Below are 23,983 nucleotides of genomic sequence, written 5' to 3' on the forward strand. Positions count from 1 at the left end.
TCTTTGGCTCCTTGATCCTGACCTGATTCCTTGTGATTTTTATCTTTGGGGTACATTGAAAAATAAAGTGTAGGACTCCTTTGCTTTCACAGTACACCCACATTATACGATTTTTTTTTGTATAAAGTTCACTATTGCTGCAGGACAAGACTGATTTAGAGACATTTTTCCACATATAATTTTAATCATCTCAGGATTTCTTTGAAAATCAAACACTGCACTTATATGATTTGATATGATATATGATATGATATGAGGAATTCTAGGAGAACCTTTTGTTATAAGAAGTTCCTGGAAGTATTGTTTTTAACCTTATAAATTTGGAAATATGTACGAGGCGTGTTCTTAAAGTAAGTTCCAAAAGGATGTAGTAAGTAAACAGGAAGATATTTACAAACCATTTTTGTTGTATTGTATTCCCCACATTTCAATTACTTCTCAACATAATCTCCATCATTATTGAGGCATTTATCGAGTTGTGGCACAAGTCTTTCTATCCCCTCATTGTAGAATTCGCCTGCCTGTGGTGCGAACCACTCCCGCACTGCTGTTTTCACTTCATCGTCGCCATCAAAACGTTGGCCACCGAGGAACTTCTTGAGGTGCAGGAAGAGATGAAAGTCACTCGGAACCAAATCCGGGCTGTAAGGGGGGATGATCAATTTGTTCCCAGTCAAATTTCGAGATGAGATTTTGAGTGTCACGAGCTGTGTGTGGCCGAGCGTTGTCATGAAGCAACACAACTCCGTTGGTCAGCATCCCACGTCTCTTGTTCTGAATTGCGCGACGGAGCTTCTTCAAGGTCTGATAATAGGTTTCTCTATTAATGGTTTCACCCTGAGGCAAGAATTCTATGAGTAGGACATAGCTATGCCATGGCGGATAGTGAGTAGACTCTGAAACAACGCTCTCGACTTGAAGCTTCATAGGAGGTGTATAAAAAGTGATTAAGGAAGTGGCGACATATAGTTAATCTGTTAAGTTGTTCGGCATTGATTAATTTACAATGGGCCCTAAAAAGTGTGACAAAAGTGAGGAAATTGAGGAAACTGTTAAGCGTGTTGTAAAGGAAGCTCTACAAGACACCGGTATGCTGCAAGTTCTTGCCAACTTGATAAAAGAAACTGTAACGAACTCAGTTGTGACTGAACTACAGAAGACAATTGAATTCAATAGCGAAGTAATAAGTGAGTTGAAAAGTGCTTTGGTAAAAAGGGCCGAAAAAATCGAAGCCCTGGAAGCTAAAGTGGACGAACTAGAACAATATCAACGTAGGCAGTGTCTAAGGATCTTCGGGGTGGAAGAACAGGAGGCAGAAGACACCGACAAGTTGGTTATGGAGGTAGGGAAACGGATCGGAGTAGATGTGAATGTGATGGATATTGATAGGAGCCATAGGATTGGCAGGCGCGACGTTGGCAATGATAGGCCTAGACCTATCATTGTCAAGTTCGTGAGTTATCGGAAGAGAAGTGAAGTATTAAAAAATAAGCGCCTACTTAAAAAAACTGGTGTAACGATTCGAGAAGACCTGACCAGAATCCGGCATAACATCCTGAAAGAAGCCATCAATAAGTTTGGAGTGAATAGTGTGTGGACTCAGGACGGTGTTATCATAGTGAACAGAGGTGACTCGAAGCGACGTGTGGCATGCTGGAGCGATCTTCGCAACATTTAGAAGTCGAGAGTTTTGTATCACGACACAAGGTTTAATTCTGTTAATTCTAGTTATAGTTACATAGTACTTAAGCCTATCTACTTTTTTTTTTTTTTGCTTTCTTATTTAATATTAACTTACTAGCTGTTAGTTTATATTGACAGGAAAAGTGTTGTGAAAGTAGTGATAGTCTTGATTGAAACTTTTAACAAAAAGGTAGAAGTAGAGTAGTTTAGACTAGTAGTGTAATATTCTTAGAGTTGGTAGAAGTGGACCCTAGTTAAACGGAAATTCTGACAGTCTCTGACAATGACACTGACCTTCATAATTCCTCTCCCCTTACCAGTAACAACCTGCCCCAGCAGACGGCAGATATCTTACAGGCCGCTTTCTCTTTTCACCCCAATGCCCTTCGAGTCGCACACATAAACGCTCAAAGTATTTTAGCACACATTGACGACTTTTACGCTATATTTTCCCCACTAAACTTGCACGCCATCTTAATTTCTGAGACCTGGCTTCAACCATCTTTATCCTCTTCCCTAATTCACCTCGACGGATACAATCTACTTCGCAACGATCGGTTAAATAAGCGGGGAGGTGGTGTTGCAGCCTTCATTAGATCGGATCTCGAGCCCAAAGTTATTCACCAATCCCCCGGCGAATATTCCTCTCGCCCTGAATTTCTCTTCGTAGGAATACGAGTTAGTTTTCAGAAATGTTTGCTGTGTATAGTTTATAAGCCTCCGAAGGTTAATTTTTTAGCTGACCTGGAGACATCCCTACAGAACCTATTGCCATATTATGAACACGTAATCATTATGGGTGACTTTAATACAAATCTATTTGCCGCTGACTCAATACAGACAACACAACTAAAGAGAATGTTCCATGCTTGTGATATGACTATCCTTCCACTTGAACCCACTCATCATACTACCTACTCAGAAACGCTCTTTGACTTAATCATCACCAATAATCACATGGACAGCTACCTGCGTCTGGAATATCTTCCCACGATATAATATATGTAATATACGCATTGCAGTGTCCCAAATTGACAACCAAAATAGCTACTTATAGAGACCTAAAACGTATTGACAATTCTGCTTTAATAGAAGACGCATTACGTATACCCTGGGACGCAATATGGAAGTTACGAACTGTGGACGAGAAGATAGAACAGCTAAATAACTTTATTATAGACTTGTATGACCGACATGCTCCTCTAAAAACTAGACGTGTGAGAAGACTGCCTGCGCCTTGGATGACTGCTGACATACGCAACATGATGGCTGAACGAGATTCGGCATATCGAAAATATAGACGAGACAAAAACGAAACCAATTTTAACAGGTACAAGCAACTGAGAAACAGAACCAGCCAGACTGTTAGGAATGCTAAAATCTGACATGCATACAGCCTTATTGAACCAGGAACTAGCCCCTTCACGCTTTGGAGACATGTGCAGACAATGGGATTAAGATAGACAAATACCCAGGTAGACGACAACTCAATCTCACTGGAACGGCTCAATGACCACTTTACGAAAACTCACACTACAACCCTTAGCCGCATTGACAAACAACAGACAATCGATGAACTCTTAAACCTACGGACCAACCCCTCAAGGGAAAAATTTCACTTTTGGTATATTACGCAATCTGACATAAAGAAAGCCCTGAAACGAATCACAACTAAAGCAGAAGGACCAGACCATGTCAATATTTCGTTATTAAACAAAATCATAGACTTAATACTACCGACTGTGACCCACATTTTCAATGCCTCAATTATGACTTCGACTTACCCACAGCAATGGAAACTGCTTTTGTCCACCCAATTCCCAAGACCAAAACAGCGACATCTTATAATGACTACAGACCTATCAGCATCCTACCTGCCCTGTCCAAAGCATTGGAACGCATTGTACACAAGCAACTGACAGAATACTTAAACAAATACAAACTTCTCGACTCTTATCAATCAGGTTTCAGGGCCGGACATAACACAAGTACAGCATTACTTAAAATCACGGAAGACCTATGCGAGGCCCAGGACGAACGTAAATTGACAATAATGACTTTACTTGACTTCAGCAAAGCCTTCGATTCTGTAGACATTGACTTGTTAATATGTAAACTCAGAAGACTACACCTAGAAAAGCACATTGTCCTGTGGTTCGACTCTTACCTTAATGGCCGCCAACAAAGTGTGATAGCTGGAAATCGTTCTTCCCCTTGGCAAGCCGTGAGATCAGGGATCCCACAGGGATCAGTTCTTGGCCCTTTACTATTTACAATTTATATCAACGACATATCAGAATCTCTAAAATACTGCCGACACCATCTCTATGTAGACGACCTTCAAATATACATAAAATTCCACACTGACGAAATAAATGATGCAATAACTAAAATTAATGATGATCTGGACTCAATCTGGACATGGACACGGAAATTCCGACTTAAACTAAATCCAGAAAAATCACAGTCAATCATTGTGGGCCATTCACGTTTGTTAAGCACTATTACCATACCAAATTTGTCCCCGATTAAAATACACGGCGCCGAAATTCGATTCAGTGAATCAGTAAAGAATCTAGGTATTTATATGGATAAAAGTTTAAACTGGAACATTCAAGTTGCAGAAACCTGCAAAAAGGTATTCTCATTAATCCACTCGTTTAGACGATTGAAGAATTTTCTACCCTTTTCCATGAAAAAAATGCTAGTGCAAACACTCGTGATGCCCCACTTCGATTACTGTGATATTCTGCTTACTGACCTAAGAGTTACTTCAGCGCAGAGACTACAACGTGTTCATAATATGTGCGTCCGTTTCGTCTGCAATATTCGCCGGGCTGATCACGTAACACCATCCCTCGAAATGTTGACCTGGCTCCGTCTAGAAGATCGTAGGAAAATCCACTGTCTTTCCCTTCTCTTTCACATATTGCATTTCTCCACTCTTGTCTATCTTGCGTCTCGTTTTCAAAATTTATCCACCCATCATAACCTAGACACACGATCACAACACTCCTCAATATTATCCATTCCCTCCCACCGAACATCCTCATATTCATCTTCTTTCACTGTGGCTGTTCCTCGACTTTGGAATTCCCTACCGAGTAATGTCAGGGACTGTCAGCCATCAAATCAATTTAAGAATAGGCTAACGAGATATTTTTCTAACAATTACTGTCAACATTAATAGCTGTTTCAGGTTTCTCAATGTTTAATGGTTATATATATCACAGATAAATATCTAAATTATCTCATTATTATTATTATTATTATTATTATTATTACCCTACTAATATTATTATTATTATTATTATCATTATTATTATAACTATTTCTTACCAGTGTTTATTATTGTCACACTAACATTAGTTATCCAATTTTCATTATTTACTTTCATGTTGTTTTATGATCTAGATATTAATGTAATAACTATGTAAGCAAATGCAAATCAAGATTTCAGGTATAACTCCCTGTAAAGTTGATTTGAATAATTTCGAGGGAAAAATTGTTCCGGGGCCGGGTATCGAACCCGGGACCTTTGGTTTAACGTACCAACGCTCTACCAACTGAGCTACCCGGGAACTCTACCCGACACCGATCCAATTCCTCCCTCTATATCCACATACCTCAAAGTGGGCTGACAACCGTCAAGCAACCAACTTCGAGTGCACACTAACTCCGTGTGACTTACATTGTGGTTTTCTGTTAACGAACAGTGACGTGTATTATGCAAATCAAGATTTCAGGTATAACTCCCTGTAAAGTTGATTTGAATAACTTTACAGGGAGTTATACCTGAAATCTTGATTTGCATAATACACGTCACTGTTCGTTAACAGAAAACCACAATGTAAGTCACACGGAGTTAGTGTGCACTCGAAGTTGGTTGCTTGACGGTTGTCAGCCCACTTTGAGGTATGTGGACATAGAGGGAGGAATTGGATTGGTGTCGGGTAGAGTTCCTGGGTAGCTCAGTATGTAAGCAAATGTATTTAATTAGAATTAGAGTCTGGCTGGGCAGAAGAGAAGGCCTACTGGCCTTAGCTCTGCCAGATTAAATAAATAAATAATAATAATAATAATAATAATTATTATTATTATTATTATTATTATTATTATTATTAACTAAGAACATGCTTTGTTTGAATTCCTTTTTCCTTGGCGATGCAGTGTGCCTCCATTCCATGGGCTGCTGCTTCGATTCAGGTGTCATGTGAGACACCCAAGTCTCGTCACCTGTCACGATATGGTCAAGAAATTCATCGCCTTGCTCACTGTAACGTGTGAGAAAGCTCAATGCACTGGAAGCTCGTTTGGTTTTGTGTTCCTTGGTGAGCATCTTGGGTACCCATCGTGAGCACAATTTTCGATATCGTAATCGATCTGTCACAATTTTGTAGAGAACACTCCATGACATTTGTGGAAAATTCAAGGAAAGCGAAGAAATTGTGAACCTCCTGTCCTCATGAATTTTTTCATCGACAGCACGCACCAAATCGTCATTGATCAAAGATGGCCGACTGGTACACTGCTCGTCATGCACAGAGACGCGGCCCTTGTTGAACTTCCTAACCCATCTCCTGACCATTCCATCACTAATGGCATCATCACCATACACCTCACAAAGTTGACTAATGTCAGATGGTTTGATGTTTGTCACATTCAAGAAATGGATAACAGACCGCATCTCACAGTCGGCGGGGTGCTTGATCACTTTAAACTTTTCAACTGATCACAACTAACCACACACATACGGACTGAAGCTCTGAAACTGCATACACAGCTTGCCTGAGGACTGAAGAAGAAAACACGCATGCGCAAAATAACGATTGCAGCGATGTGACGGCTATAATTGAAAACTGAACTTACTTTAAGAACACGCCTCATATACCATTGATGACCAAAACTCGAATGGCAGTGATTTCATGCGAGACATAGACTATGAAGTGGGTGAATATCTCAAATGTTGCTAATTTGAAGTTCAACACCACTCTTACGAAAAGTAACTTTAAATGAAGGTTGAAAAAAATCGCACATCTTTTATGGCTGTAGGCTTATATTTCCCACCTCAAATTATTGTTTAAATATTTCATACAATGGTGATAAAAAATGAACTCCTTAAATGCCACTTCCTGGACCATTTGTTCCATTTTTTATAAGAATTTCAGTCTCCTGACACTACGATAATTTTTTTTCTTAATTATCTGGTCTAGTATTTCGAAATGTGTACTTCAAAGCTTAATGTAGGATGTCTATAAAATATTTTACACCTTTACACGTTTCTTGTGTGTTTGTAAAGTTTGTCCAGAGTTTTAAATGTTGGTCTCCTGGAAAAAAAAAATATATAGGTTTTAATACTGAAGCAGATATGCAAGTGGAGAGAAATATCAAACACAGAAGTGAGATTCATCTTCTAATATTATTTTTGAAACTTACAAATAGAAAAAAAAGCTAATGTCTCCCTTATATTATGTCAATATTCTAAGATATAATAGGTCAACATAACATTTTGAAATATACCCTAAAATTATCATATAGTAGACTGATATTTCTAAATCACTTACATAACTTCATGACCTAGGAATAAAATAAAACAGTGCAAAATGTCAACCTCCTGGGTCATAATGTCAGCCTCCTGGCTTTTTTTTTTTTTTTTTTTTTTTTATAACAGGAGGCTTACATCTTTACCAGGAGGTTGAAAATCATCGTACACTGTAATAAGACATTTTATTTACTGAAGTATGATTTAGCAATCTGTCATTAGGCCTACCAGTCAGATTTTTCGGCACTTTATACTTTTCTAGAAAATGGCTCCAAAAAGAAAGAAACAGAATGTCAGAGATTGGAGAGGCTGAAGAAGAAAGAGAAGCCAAAAATTCAGGCAGAAAAAAATAGCACAGACTTTAGTAAACATCTCCCCTGTAAGTATGCACAGGAGCTCTTGTCATGCCACCTTGGTTGGTCAAGGAAGCTCATAACTCTTCATATAGGAGTGGTATACAATAATCTCGAGGAAAAGATAAGGAATTGTATACATTTTGTACTCTCTCTTACAGCCTTAGTCATGACCCTGCTGCCAAATCATTAGAGACTAAAATATATTTGTTCAGCATTCTTTGTCATTTGGTTTCCATACTATTGATGAGTACAAATATGTTTTTTTTAAATTTGTTTGGTACAGCAAATTACATTTTGTGAGCCTTCTGTGCCTTTTGCGTAATTGAGTTTCCATACCATTGGTAAGAACAAATATATATTTTAATCCTCTTTGATACAGCAGATACCACTACTGTATGAGTATTTTGTCCATCAGCCTCCTGGACCTTAGAACTTTAGGGCCCAAAAACTGGCAATTAAACTTGATAAAGTATGTGACCACTATTTTTAAAGGAAAGAAGATCTAGAAACAAGTCCATTAGAAATTTTTCAAATTTTTTGGAGAGTATTTTACTTATACATTTTTGAGGTTGGAAATATGCTACATTTGAGGGATAAATCATAAAACAGCGAACGCCAGTAGGGGAAGTTATCCCCACCCTCGCTGCTCGGCACCTCGCTCGCCAGCTCTCTCTCTCTACTATCTGCCCTGCTTCGGTGGATCACTGCCTACCACCTCGCACGTATTTCATATTTTACAACACATCACAACACAACACAACCAAATTAATGTGCATTAGACAAAAACGACACACATTGCATTTCTGCAATACATTATGGCAGTTCCCTTGAACATAAATAGATTCATTTTCCCTTCTACCACCAATTTGCCTCGGCAGCCGAGAGGTCTAAAGCATGACTACAAAGCGTGCGTGCATTTCGTTAGGAAGATACACGGATCGAATACTACCCTCTGCAAAGTCATAAGAAAAAAAAAAAGAGAGAGACAGAGGGAGACAGGACGAAGTTCCTCTTTTGCTTCTTAGATGCCCCATTCACTCTTTTTGGTCCACTTTCCTCCACTAGATGTCACCCCACCCTAAACCCTTATTTCTACTCTTTCCTGCTAGAGTGTGTGGTGAGCTTGTAGGGGAAAAGTGGAAAGGGGTCGTGGGCGGAGCTTAGCATTCGCTGTTTTACGATTTGCCCCATTTAGATTTATTTTAAATGTTATTTTAAGTGATCGTGCTTCATTTAATTTAGGATATTCCCTATTATTATTATTATTATTATTATTATCATTATTGTTATTATTATAAATTATTGTTAGTATTAATTATTGGTATTATTAAGTGTATTTTTAATTAACAAGTTTATTATTGTCATTATTGAGTGTAATTAGTTACCACTGCCACCGGGTATATACCCATTGCAGTGTGAGTAAATACATACTGTACATATATACATTTGAGAGATTCACCCAAGTAAGGACACAGGAGAGAGATACTTGGCTGACAATTACAACCGTTGGTGGTTTGTGCAAATGTTGATCTGGTCATTCTATAGCTCACTCTCTGCTTCTCTCTCTCTCTCTCCCCCCCTCCCCCTCCCACTGTATATCTAGGTAGAATGTTATTTTCTATAATCATGCAATATATTCATTAATCTTTATAGTTTCATTGTAAAGAAGCAAATACTGTCATATTGATGCATTAATAATTTTATAAGAAAATAGACCTCATTAATAAGGTTAGAAGTCCACACCTGTGGAGTAACGGTAAGCGCGTCTGGCCGCGAAACCAGGTGGCCCGGGTTCGAATCCTGGTCGGGGCAAGTTACCTAGTTTAGGTTTTTTCCGGGGTTTTCCCTCAGCCCAATAGGAGCAAATGCTGGGTAACTTTCGGTAGTGGACCCCGGACTCATTTCACTGGCATTGTCACCTTCATATCTTTCAGACGCTAAATAACCTAGATGTTGATACAGCGTCGTAAAATAACCCAATAAAAAAAATAAAGAAATAAAAAATAAGGTTAGATAAAAAAAAACAGTTTCCTACAATTATTTTCTGTACATATTTCTGAAAAGGAGACAAAGTTTGGCTTAATGTTAGACATGGCAATTCTCAACTGTGCTTTAAGATTTCCATCCGTAAGGCAGGACTTGTTTTTATACTTGATAAGTGTAACTTGTGAAAACAGCTGTTTACATACATAAGTGGAAGGAAAAAAACCGCTAATAGGCCCTCTCTTAGCAGCAAAAGTTGTAGTAAGCGTAGGACACTTTGTTTTACACATTATTTTAAATATCTTAGCCCCTCTTAAACCTACTTTCCTATATGTTTGTTATTTAGTCAACTGTCCGAAGACAGGTCTGAACATCACAAGTGATACCACATGGCATCACTTATGAGGCAACTAGGCCAGGAGATATTGGGGTAGGATGACCAGTTCCTTTCCCCTCCATTGCGTACATCACCAGTTAGCTACATATTACACTAACCAGACTTCAGATGCATACTTCCCAGTATGTTGTATTAAAATTTAAATCTATTTGCAAGTCAATTTTAGTTTGTAATTCAGTTCTCGCAGATTTCATTCAATAGGCAAGAAATTGAGAAACAAAGTTCTTTTTCAAGGTCTCTGAAATCATAGAACTGATAACTGATAATAGTTACCTCATCTAAAGATTAAAATTAAAATTAAAAGCTTAAAGTTGAGATTAGCCTAGTAATTTTATTCTTCAAGAGAAGAGATCTAAAAATTATATCAATATTGATGCATGTACAAAAGAGTTAATCACTTATTGGTGAATAATAGTAATAAATAATAATAATAATAATAATAATAATAATAATAATAATCAGAGCTGCGATTCCTTCAACCAAAACATTGAAAATAGGTTAGTGGTGTCTAGACTGTAGCTGCAATCTGACGTATAGAGTTACGACCATAAACTCGCAATGAGAACATGATGTCAAAGGAAGTCGTCCCATGAAGGTTTGTTTTCCTTACTTAGGTACATGAATATTTAGTTTGATACGAGCACAAGAGTTAGAACGTAGTCTTATGTTGTTCAGAAATATGCCGAAAATAAGAAAACACAACATGCAACAGATATTGGTAAACAAATTTGGCTGAGTACTTTTGTGTAAAAGGTGTAATATACTGTATTTTGTAAAGTATGTAATGTGGAAATAAGAGCATTGTAATTCAAGAAGACATAGTGACCATATGAAAATTCATGTTAAACCACACAACAGGAAGAACTCCCATCCACCTCATGGAGTACAAGTACCCAACAAGAGTTTTTTATGGACTTGTGTAAAATGTTGATAAGTGATAATATTCCCATTTTCAAAGTTGAAAATTCGACTTTTAAAGATTTCATGGAGAAGTACACAGGTAGGAAACTCCCATGTCAATCAACCCTTCGCAAAAATTATGTGTAATCTTGTTATGAAACAATTCTCGATAACATTAGGAGTGCTGTTGGAGATAATAAAATATGGGTTTCGATTGACGAAACAATAGACGTTGTTGGTAGATATATAGCCCATGTTGTGATTGGCATACTTTCATATAATAATCCTGGAAATAAATATCTGTCAACCTCTGAAATACTTCACAAAGTCAATCATTCTGCAATCAACACCCTTTTTAACAATGCTTTGTCTCTTCTCTGGCCTAGTGAAATCAAGCGAGATAATGTACTTGTTTGTTACTGATGCAGCACCATACATGACAAAAGCAACTAAGGGCATTCAGAAACGATCCAGACTTGATACATCTTACCTGTTTAGCCCATGGACTGTACAGGGTAGCAGAAGATATACAATTGTCATTTCCTGATGTTGACACATTTGTAAGTAACATGAACAAGATTTCCTGAAGGCCCCATCTAGAATTGCGAAGCTAAGAGAAATAGCACCAGAACTTCCTCTGTCTCCACGGCCTATTGTACGTGGTTGGGAGCTCTAAGTTATTACGCCAAGTATTACAAACAAATTACTACAGTAATCTATACTTTCAATAGCGAAGTGAATACATCTATTAAAGTTGCAAAGTCTTTGATGATGAAACAACTGGAAGAACAACTAGAAAGCATCTGCAGAAACCTCAAAGCAATATCCACAACAGTTACACAGTTGGAATTGCGAACTATACAAATGTCCTCTGCCCTCCAACTAATACAAGATTTGTTCCAAGAAGTAAGTAAAACAACAGAAATATTAGAATTGGAGAGAACCAGATACAAACTCCAATCTGTTCTTGATAAAAATCCTGGATATGCATCTATGTGTTACGTTCGGGATATTTTTTAGAATAAGAAACTAATCAACAAAGGAAGTGCAGTAGCAAGCCGGATTATCCCATACTTCTGTTTTGCACCGGTCATCTCTTGTGATGTGAAGAGAAGTTTTTCTGAATATAAAGCTTTTTTGAGTGAGCGTCGCAGAAGTTTTTCTTTTGATACAATCAGAATGTATATTGTAATCTATTGTAATAGAGATCATTTACTGGTATTTGTTACGCATAGAGGTATGTTTTATTTATTTATGCCAAACTGTAATTACTAGTTTTTGTTATTCATAGAAGCACAGCGTATCTATGTATTTTATATAACTATTTTTGAAAGTTATATGAAGTTTACTGTGTTAAAATCCAGTGCAAATGTTGCTAAATAATGAAACAATTAGTACATATGGAAAGTTTGTTTGATTGACCTGCTAAAAGAATTTTCACTCGACTGCACCTGTGTTTCTTTTGATACAATCAGAATGTATATTGTAATTTATTGTCATAGAGATCAGTAAACTATGTACTGGTATTTGCTATGCATAGAAGTATATTATTTTATGTATGTAATTACTATTTTTTATTATTCATAGAAATGTATTGTATTTAGGTATTTTATTTAATTAACTTTTGAAAGTTATATGCAGTTTACTGTGTTAAATTCCAGTGCAAATGTTGCTAAATAATGAAAAATTTAATACACATGGAAACTTTGATTCATTGACCTGCTAGAAGATTTTACATTCGACTGTACCTGTGTACATGTGAGCACTGCTTCCGAATGGGATCGTAAAGGTATTCTCTGTCTCTTTCTTTCCTCTACAAATAGTCCCTGTGTCGTTTACAGTATCGGGCATGTTAAAGGAATCTCAGCTCTGATAATAATAATAATAATAATAATAATAATAATAATAATAATAATAATAGTAATAATAATTTAATAATGATCTATACTAATAATAAAATTAATCAAAATTTTTCTGATAATTTTCGCTTTTGCAAAAATAATTTGTGTTAACATGTATAATTAACTATACTGAGACAAAAATCGCATTTTTTTAATTTTTGTTTGTAAGTCTGTCTGTATGTTTGTTACCTTTTCATGCGATAATGGCCAAACTGATTTCTATGAAATTTGATATATAAATTGTTGGGTGCCACTTAGAATTTAGACTATATAGCATTCAAAATACGTTCTTCAAATGAGGGGTTATAAAGGGGCCTGAATTAAATCGAAATATCTCGCTTATTATCGATTTTATGAAAAATTTTACATAACGAAGGTTTCCTTAAAAAATCTTTCCTACAAGTTTTATTCTATGCAAAATTTTGTAGGACTGATATTTAACGAGATATGAGTTTTAAAATAATGTGCTATCAGTGCTGCCGCAGACTAATATAATGAAATGAAAACAAATGACTGCATTTATTTAAGGCGGTCTTACACAACAAACAGAAGATATTCAAATAACTACTGAAGCTTTCCTGGCGACGTGATAATTCGAAATTTTCTCGGGCTTCCAGCCAGGTCATAAGTTGGTGATCCACAGACGTTTCGAGGATGTTCATCTTCCTCATCTTCAGGGTTAAGTGATATCTGAGGGTACCTAGCTCCTTAATTTATAGTGCCAGAGGGAGTCAGCCGAGGAGCTGTGCGCCGATTGGCTGTTATTAGTGCGGACCACGGCGAGAACGTTGCTGCCGTGTCGTCTTGCTTTGTGCTTTCCGGCTGAATGACCTTGGGTCTCACGGTGGGCTCGGCGGACGAGTTCTCCGCTGATGACGGCCCATCGTCCAGACGGTGAGAAATTTAATAGCCGGTGACCATGCCGCGCTTAGTTGGAGACCCGAGTCCCGGTTCAGGTTACCGCGTTCCGCCGCTATGGCCAGGGTTTCTTTTATTCTTCTATCCCAATAGCCCGCACACTTTACCAGGACCTCGGTGTTATTGAAATTAGCCCTATGGCTTTTTTCAATGCAATGTTCAGCCAATCCGGATTTTTCGGGCTGCATTAATCTGATGCTTCTTTGATGTTCCGAAAGACGCGTAGCTATTGTGCGTCCAGTCTGTCCAATGTAAGCCGCATCACATTCACACGGGATGCGGTAGATCCCTGATACTCTGAGGCCTAGATCGTCTTTTACTGATCTGACCTTGTTCCTGATTTTTGGCGGAGGTTTGTGGATTGTTTTTATTCCATGCTTGTGGAGCAGTCTGCTTATCTTTCCCGACAACTTCCCTGTGAATGGTAGACAGGCTGTGGCTGGTTTTTCCGCTTCTAGTGAGTCCGTGATGGGCTGCTGCTGCTGCTTCTTGTGTCTTGCTCTATTCAAAGAGGCCGTGATGTCTTTAGCCAAATATCCATTCTGCTGGAGGGTGAGCTTCAGGTGTTGAAATTCAGTGTCTAATTGCTCCGGGTCCGATATAGAGACTGCTCTATGGGCCAGTGTGTTAAGTATGCCCATCCGCTGCGCTTTGTGATGGAAACTATTCGCGTTCAGGTACAAGTTGGTGTGTGTGGGTTTACGGTATACCGCATGGCCCAGAGATCCGTTGTTATTTCTGGAGATAAGGATGTCCAGAAATGGGAGTTTACCGTTCGTTTCAACCTCCATCGTGAACTGGATCTGGGGTCGTAGACTGTTTATATGCCTGAGAAAATCTGGTAATGTGTCTTGTCCATGAGGCCAGATGACGAGCGTATCGTCTACATATCTGAAGAAATGTGTAGGCTTTAATGGCGCTGTAGCTAGTATTTCATGCTCCAGATGCTCCATATAGTAGTTGGCGATGGCTGGTGAAAGCGGAGAACCCATGGCGACTCCGTCTATCTGTTCATAGTAGGTGTTGTTCTGTAGAAAATATGTGGAGGTGAGCGTGTGGCGGAACAATTCCGTGATGTGAGGTGGAAATTGATCGGAAAGCAGTAGCATGGCTTCCGAGAGTGGAACCCTGGTGAAGAGGGACACTACATCGAAGCTGACTAGAAGGTTGGACAGTTTCACTTTGATGTTGTCGAAGATCTGTACAAATTGTGTAGAGTTCTTCACATGATGTACGCACCCACCCACCAGTGGTTGCAGCAGGTTGGTGAGATAGCGGGCCAAGCGGTACGTAGGGCTGCCAATCGCATCCACTATAGGCCTTAGCGGTACCTCCGGCTTATGTATCTTGGGTAGACCATATAACCTGGGTGGTATACTACCTGACAGTGAAACTAACCGCTTACTCTCGGAGCGGAGACTGGATTTCTTGATTAGCTGGTTGGTGCGTTTCTCTACTGAGCTGGTGGGATCTTTCTGGAGAATATTATAGGCCGGATCGTTCAGCAGTTGATCGATCTTCTCCTGATACTGCGTTGAGGAAAGGATGACTGTGGTGTTTCCCTTATCCGCTGGCAGAACGACTAAGTTGTCGTTCTTCCCAAGCATCTGCAAGGCTCTATTCTCCTCTCGGCTGATGTTGGGCTTAGGAATGGTGGCCTTGGTAACAGCCCTGGCAACTTCTCGGCGTATTTCTTCCGCGCTGTCTGGTGCGAGCTGGTGGATGGCGCCTTCAATACTGCTAATGATGTCTGCGACCGGAATTTTCTTTGGAGCGGGAGGGAAGTTGAGACCCCTGGCAAGTACTGATGTGGTGGCCTCATCTAGCTGCTGGTCCGTGAGGTTGATTATGATGCGACTGGTCTCTAATGGCGGAACTGACTCTGTAGATTTGATTAGGCCTTCGAATTTCTTGGTGTGTCGTTTCATGCATCGCAGAAGAGATGCCATGCCTTGTGTGAACGAGGACTGATCCACCCTGTCCCAATCCATAGGTGAAAGTCTACTTGAGAGAGCCAGACAGGATTCTAACAGTTTTTGGTCGATTACTGACAGCTCGAAAGCACAAAGCAAGACGACACGGCGGCAACGTTCTCGCCGCGGTCCGCACTAATAACAGCCAATCGGCGCACAGCTCCTCGGCTAACTCCCTCTGGCACTATAAATTAAGGAGCTAGGTACCCTCAGATATCACTTAACCCTGAAGATGAGGAAGATGAACATCCTCGAAACGTCGTTGGATCACCAACTTATGACCTGGCTGGAAGCCCGAGAAAATTTCGAATTAGAAGATATTCATTTAACACTATTTTTATATGGATATAATTGCAGTCTATGATGGAAGTATATGAACGTTTATCAATATTAATATTTATATAGAGAATGTTTGTGTGTATGAAATAATCTCAGAAGCTACTTAACTGATTTGGGCAATTCTTTCACTACTGGAAAGTGTAGTTTCTCTAGATGGATATAATGCTATATGCCATTACAGTAACTCCTGAGTGAATCGAGGACTGAGAAGGATTGAAACAGATCCTTATGCACAGAAAACTTCATATTCCATCAGAATATTTTATTACTTGATTATTAGTATAGATTACATATTTGAGTGAGCCACGGTAATGTATAGGCCTACTTAAACTTTATTTCGTCAGCATAAAATAATAATAATATTATACATTTCAATTTCTTTTTGTCCACAGAACATAATAGTATTTGTATGAGTTTTGTCGCAGAAAATACAATACATATGGAGTAAAAATTAGTATTTTATCGTTGAGCTCACTGGAGCCGAGTCATTTTACGAAGTGCCACGAAATGGCATTCCTGCATTCATAGTTTACCCATATTCGTTTCCTGTATTTCTTAAAATAATATTTGGAACAACTGGATAATACCCATGGCAGAGCAATGTCGATAGTTGATGTTACTCGCTGGCCACTAGTCACCGGGCCGTACCGAGCCGTGTCAAACAGAAGACAGTCGAAATGGTGGTAGTAAAATTCGCGACTATATTCTTAAATAAATCACTCCATTAGTCAAGTGCAAGGTTTATGTAGTACAACGACGATGTTTTGAATGCACTAAAAGAAAATGGTTATGTAGTAAGATCTTAAAGTAGGTTATGACCACGAAATAAAGAGGAAAAAGGTGTGGTTCACGGAATATTAAAATAATGGAAAGTAAATTTCCTGTTAATGTTTACCAAAGCATTAAGTACATAATAATGTCCGCGTTGCAGTTTTATTTGTGGCCTAGAGAAAATACTTAGCCTATTATGAAAAAAAAAAACTTTTAGGGGCCATGAAATTATTCACCGCTTTAATTATATTACCGTCTATCAATATTACGAAACAAAAACTGTCATAAAGGCCATGAGCGACTAGAAACATCGATACCGAAAAGATAAATCCATTTGGCCGTGATGAAACAAAAGAAAATGCGAGAGAGATTTTAGTCGAAATAAAATGGACACACAATTTTGATGACCATACTGTTAGTAACTGGAGATCGCTTGTAAGATCTGTCTTAACCTTCTATGTAGAAATGTCGTCCAAGCAAATTGGTGGTCCAGGGAAAAATCATTCTAATAGATGAGAGCAGCAGTGGTGCTATCTCTCAGTAATGTTCAGAACGAAGGAGGTAGAGAGAAAAAGAAACAAATTTCTCCTTCTAACGACACCACAGACCAAAATCATGTTCTACTAAGTAATTATAAAACTATATTTGAAAATGTAATAGATTAAAGTCAATAATATTTACTTCTAACAAGTGCAGCGAAGCCAGGGTGACCAGACATCCTACATTTCGACTTTATGTCTGAGAAAAGTACGAAAATGTCCTACATTTAAAGACTTCTTTCTTTATTATTGTTAATGAAAATTTATTTTCCGTCCAATTTATTAGATTATTGTCGGATTCCTGCCAAAAAGTTCAAGATAATCTGTAGGATCGCATGATTTATGTATTTGAAGAAGTGGATTTTAGGCCTATGTCTGGGAGAATTTACGTGTTTCAAGTAATGTCATTAACTGAAAAATTTGATTGTATTGTATTTATTAATGTTCCATGGTATTCATACATTGCTTCACAGCTAGAATATGGAACAAGTCAAACTTAATACTATTACAAAGTCTTAATTTATAGTCACAGTCTAGATGAAATATATTCAGAAGAGATTTACAATATAGTCTACTAGTACAACACAAAGTTTTAGTATCAATTTCATGAAGCGTTATTGAATGTCATGAATTCACCTACAGAATAGAAGGTGTGAGAAATTAGGTACTTCTTTAATTTGGCCCTAAATAATCTTATGTTTTGAGTTTCATTTTTTATATCAATAGGGAGGCATGACATTGAAGTATGTATTGATTTTTTTAATGAAAGCATATTTATTGATGCTGCAAAATGTTGTGACCAGTTGGTATATTTGAACATGTATTTAGAAAAAAACAAAAGTAAAATTTCAAATTTGTCCTGTGGAAGGAAATAGTTAAGTTTTTTCTTTTACAAGTATGAAAAATGTAGAGCTATATTCTGAATTCCCGAAGATTGTGCAGTATCTATTTTCAGTACCAGGCCATAATCCTAATGTTTAGAGACTGTTCTATCTAACGTCTGCCCAATGGACGATACTCATTATAAGTTAAACATTGGATCAGTGGAAGGTTTGTTTGTTATTTGTTAAGTACAGTTTGAAGAATTTTGAATATTCAGACTTTCATAATTATGTAGGCTACTGAACAAGAAAGGCAAAGTATAAGTATAGGCAAAATATAATCAGGAGATAAGTATGTCTAACCAAGCCCAATCATAGTAAGAAAAGTTGTTTTGTTTTCTGCAATAGTGCGTAAAGTTGCATTTTACCCACTGTTATCAGTGCGTAAAGTGAGTCTTTAAAACACTAGTGCGTAAAAAAGTCAGTAATCACTTTACTCGCTGCTATCGCATTTTACACTGCCAAAAGAAAAAGCAATATTCAATGTACAAACTTCGTTCAATAAGAAATTAATGCATTACCTCGATCTTTCGTGATGTAAATATCACAAGTAACAAAAATAAGTAACAAATTTAACATTCATATTTACATTTTAGCCTGTATTCTGAAATTACATTTGTAGTACTCATTGTAACAAGATGTAGCATTCAACTTTGTTAGTTTTATGACTGGTTTAGATGGCCATGAAATCATTATCATGAATAAAACAGTCTGTAATTCCATGGATACTTATTTCTTAATGGTTCTAAGTTTAGACGGTTGTGAAATCGTGATATAACTTCTCCAAATTGAAATATTTATTTAATGTAAATTTGTGCTATCATAGAAAAAACAATGTATGATACACATTCGTAAAGTTATCTTTTTGGATTAATGTGTTTATGAAACGAGGCGAGAGCAGCGATCATCTGGTCATCCTGAGCAAAGTACACGGGTATGGCTAGTAATAATAATAATAATAATAATAATAATAATAATAATACCTTGTTAGCTATGCTTGTGATAATTACTGTAATGCCATTTAATGCTACTACTATATACCTACTTCTAAATGAACTGTTGAGCAAAGCAAACATATTAGCCTACATTTTCTCTGATAGGACAACAAAAAAAATCTCTCTTCCCCTTTTACACGAAACCTTCTCTGCCTGCTTGTAGAGATAGAGAATTTGCGGAGTGACATGATACTGCCGGGGACCATGAGCAATGTAGGCTACAGTGAACTCCTTTTACTCATCTGAATGTCTGTGATTACACAATGTAATCATGACACCCACTTAAGTCACTGCTGTTTTATGGTGTCAGATGTAAAGCAAAAGATTATGAATGCACACTATATTGTTTGAATTCGAAATTTCTTCGAAATGAAGGTTTTTAGTACAGGATAATAATATTTATTTTGAATTAATGCCTCAAGTTTTATACCCTATCAACTCTGTTCATTGTTATTCTGGAAGTAGTCATGAAATTAAACATAGATTTTTGGTGTCATACATAGACTTCAAATGTTTAGTAATTTACATTTAATGTAACATCATTAATTGCAAATTTTCATTGTATGAATACTTACCTCAGATGAAAATAAATCCAATAAGTTAAGATTTTTCAGTTGCCATAGTGTCTAGTGGCTAGAGCACTGGACTTTTAATCCTGTTGACTTGGATTCGATCCCAGTGAACCCCTGATTTATAACTTTCGTGTTGGACAAGCCCGTGGTTCAGGCCTAGAGCTGCAGTTTCCCTGTGGCATCCCAAGAAATCTTCATTTCATCTCATCACTGTAGACCAGCCTCCTATTGCACACCCTGGGCAACAACCCTGTCGGTTAATTGGTCTATACAACTGGCTTCATATAAGTGAATGACGGACAGTTAAAGTAAAAAGAAGAAAAGTTAAGCTTCTTCTGATTTCGTTAACAGTATTTGCCTATAAGAGCTTAAATATAAAATCTTGTATAAGGTATTGTAGAATATTTGATGTGCCTTCAAAGTAAGGACTGTAATTTTTTTTCCAAATAATCTGAGGGGGAAACAAATTCCAAATCCAAAGAGAGGGGTTTACATGCTTTCCAAAAATTTGATATATGTTTATCTGGAAAAATGAAGCAGGGCACTGGTTCACCTTTTCATAGATTTACGTTCATCTTTTCACCCTTACAATATTTGCAATTCTTTGGTATACCTTCTCAGTACATCTTCCAGCTTCTTGCTTTTCTCAAGCAGCATTTTCCTGATTGCACTCAGCATACATAGTCCACTGAAGCAATTCGACATTTTTAACAGCTGCCAGGTTTTCACTCTTCAGATGTGTACTGAAGGACCTTTCCTTGGTACTTGTGAACAGTTGGGCTAGAGAAATGTGCAGAGCATGTTTTGTTGCTGGGAAGAAAGCCACAGCTCCTTTTATCACCACTGTTAGTTCCAGCTCTTTTATTCTTTTATTTCCTCTTTTTAAATTTTTATTCCTCCAGAGAGTTTACTCTGTTTCAACTTCATTGGAATTGTTCAGATTGTAATAGTCGGAAAAGCTTGGTAATTTTTCTCTCAAAATCTTCTAATGTCATGTCCAACATAGTCCAAGGGTGCAGTAAGTAATATTAGTTCTCTTCAGAAAATTACTGCTCCAGTGAACTTACTAAAGAATATGACTAAGGGATAAACAGTGACCTTTTCTATATTTCAGCAGAGGTTAACACTGGAAGGTTTGAAATGTACTATTGTCCTACAATCTTTGGAAGTTGTAATTACTTCAATATTGTGAACAGTTACATTGGTGGCAGTTAAAAGGCATTCTTCTTATATGATTCGCACATTGTAACATCTATGTTTTTTGACTTTATAATGGATTTGCTACATATTATATATACTTGGCTCGGAAACATGACGGCCTCTCTTCTTGGAATTGGTAATCCCTCATAAACCCCCATCCTCTTCTCAACCTCTAGCCGCATGGCAGAAATACAATAGATCCCAGCATTGCCAAATCTAGTAGTCATTGCCTCTACCTGTTGGGTTTCACCCATTCTCAGTGTCTTTGTCCACGTGTTGTTTTATACCGTTGTGCGCTTCAATATGTCTAATTTATTCCGGCCATGATTAATGAGTGATGGAGCAGATGATCCGCAGCCAGGCCTCCTGATACACCTGAAGATCACGACAAGAACAACAAATAACACCATCGAAGAAAACAGAATATCTTATTTGCAGAGGAGCCTAGCTAAGAAAAAAAGTGTTAAAATTGTGTCTAACATTAGAAATTCTATCCATAAAGTAATCGAAAGTTCAGGCAGTTTAATAAGTATAAATCTTAATCACTTAACATCGGACGCAACCGGCGGAGTTGGATATATGGGCATAGAAATTAAGAATTACGGTTCACCAACTAAAGAGAAAATAAACCAATTAAAACAGAATTCGGTAAGATAGACGATTTTATACGTGATTTACTTTGCCGAACAGTATGTGAACAGTACGCGAAAGAGATATCGCCAACAGCAACACCGTCCTTAGCAACCTAAATAATGACCTTATTCACAGCAGTGCTTAAAAGTTTTCTAACTTACAGCAGTGAATTAAATGTTTTTAAATCACTCTCTACATGACAACCAACACATTAGCAATAGTAAAATGAATATATATGAACTTCTTCGCCAACAACACATTACAAAGAAAAGCCCTACAATTTAAAATTAAATTTACATACCAATAATGAATAGCACACTAGAGTAAACAGATTTTATGCGTTCGTGGAAATTATCACCCAAGGCGAAGCTGATAAAATCTAACTTTACTCTTTTGTACTATAAATTCTATAACTATTCAATGATCACAGTTTCAGAAAATTTTACCAGCGCAACATTCTTAATTAAGTATAAAATTCTGGAACTTCAATAACATGAGAATTTAACACTTACTATAGAAGTCTGGATTTTTTTGTTTATTTAGGCAAAACATGTTAGTGAAAATATAAATATAAAGTGTTTTTAAAATAAGTTTGTTCATTTTTATTACCAATTTTGTTTTAGTAATTATAAATTAAGGTATATTTACAAAGATAATATAGTCTTTCTGAAAATCGCGGTTTCACGGAACACAGATTGAAAAACGTTCGCAAATCACAATGACTTCGAGAATTGGCAACTCGGCTAAGGGTTTATCCCTTGCGCGTTCCTGCAATTAACTGGTGAAGGGGATGAGGGAAGGTCGTCATGTTTTCGTGCGAAGTATACAATAGTGTGGAATACTTTAGTGTGAGACTCTTGCAGGCAATGCTGACAGGAAACTTTTCTAATTGCAGTTTTGCTATCCTCTGATATCCTCTTCAGCCTTTGAACTATGATGACAATATGTTCCTTGGATATGGCGATATCTCTGCATTCTTGAGACCAACATATCTTGCAGAAAACTGGAATTTTTGGGACATACTTTCTTTGTAGAACAGAAAACTGGAATTTTTGGGACATACTTTCTTTGTAGAACAAATTTACGAAAGATGTTGATTATGTCCCTTACTGTGGAAATCGTGTTTCGTATTTTTTTTATGTCATTCAGGTCATTCACAGCTAGTTTCATTTTGTGGCTAGCACAGTGAAAGAACAGGGCTTTCTTATATTTTTCCTGCGAAGTTTTTCTATTGCCACTGTCTTCCCTACCAAAGTTGAGAGGTTACCAGCATAGTTCAGTCGGCTGAGGCAATTACCTGCTGATCCAGAATTGTGCTTGGGCATGGGTTCAATTCCCGCTTGAGCTGATTGGTTGGGTTTTTCCGAAGTTTTCCCCAACTGTAAGGCAATTGTCAGGTAATTCAGGATGAATACTGTGCCTCATCTCGCCAAATACCACCTCGCTATCACCAATCCCATCAATGCTAAAAACACAGTAGTTGATAGAGTATGGTTAAATAAAAAAAAAAACAAAGTTGAGTACCTTGTCTCACTTTTCTGCATTAAGACTGTTGTTTTGTAAAAAAATTGTATAATGCAATGGCTACAGTTTTAGCTTCCATGGCAACCAATCTACAAATCTGAGACAGTCATGTTTTCTTTGTCAAAAAATGAAACATAAACTGACAGCTCTTCTTACCTTCCCTGGTACATTGAGGTTCTCATCTATCAGTTGTCTTTGTGTCATTAAGAATTTTATCTTTAATAAGAATCCCACACATAACATTGAGTTCATTTTGAATTTCTGTAGATACGTAGGTGACATTTTTTTTATTTGGTTTTTGTTTGGTACCTTATAGGCTATTGTTTCAAATTTTGATCACCACTTCAATTCTCAGTTCAAATAAGACTTCGAAAACACCTTGATGATAGATGTTATTTACTCCTTAAATTTCACAAATTGCCATGATTTTTCTTTCTCGTACTGCTTTCTTGTGTTAAAAAACCATTATGATATTTACTGCTGTGACTGCACTGCTTTGTGCCATTGAGTTGTATGATTTTTGCAATATCTGTGCATGTCCATTGTATGGGTTAAAGGCCTGATGATAATGAACCCGAAACACACTGTACTGTAGTCGGTGGGAACAGCATACTTAAGCTCATTGTGCCCTCCTTTTGCTTTGTATATTCAAGGCAAGTGGCATGAAGTCAGCTATGTTTAAATATTATTTGTAAATGGGCAGCATCTTAAGCAAAGTTGTAGCTTTCTAGAGGTGTCCGGAATTTCAGAATTTCCATTTTTTAGGGAGTTGCATAAGAGAAGATCATCCAACCCACTTGCCTACATCATTATTGCAGCAGTCCTCAAGTTCAGATTCACCACGTGATGATTGATGATGGAGGTCCAGCTTGAGAC

At 37.4% G+C, this 23,983-nt stretch overlaps 1 protein-coding gene and 1 non-coding gene across 4 annotated transcripts in view; one reads left to right on the forward strand and one right to left on the reverse strand.

Annotated features, from left to right (window-relative positions):
* Window positions 1-23,983, forward strand: part of LOC138701463 (dihydrolipoyllysine-residue succinyltransferase component of 2-oxoglutarate dehydrogenase complex, mitochondrial) — a 293,425-nt gene that overhangs the window by 20,399 nt on the left and 249,043 nt on the right. The gene's annotated exons all lie outside the window — the stretch shown is intronic.
* On the reverse strand, window positions 5,192-5,264 carry TRNAN-GUU (transfer RNA asparagine (anticodon GUU)). Its single transcript has one exon. It is a non-coding gene; the product is annotated as a tRNA-Asn (tRNA).

This window comes from Periplaneta americana, chromosome 6 (assembly GCF_040183065.1).
Source record: "Periplaneta americana isolate PAMFEO1 chromosome 6, P.americana_PAMFEO1_priV1, whole genome shotgun sequence".
Classification (NCBI taxonomy): domain Eukaryota; kingdom Metazoa; phylum Arthropoda; class Insecta; order Blattodea; family Blattidae; genus Periplaneta; species Periplaneta americana.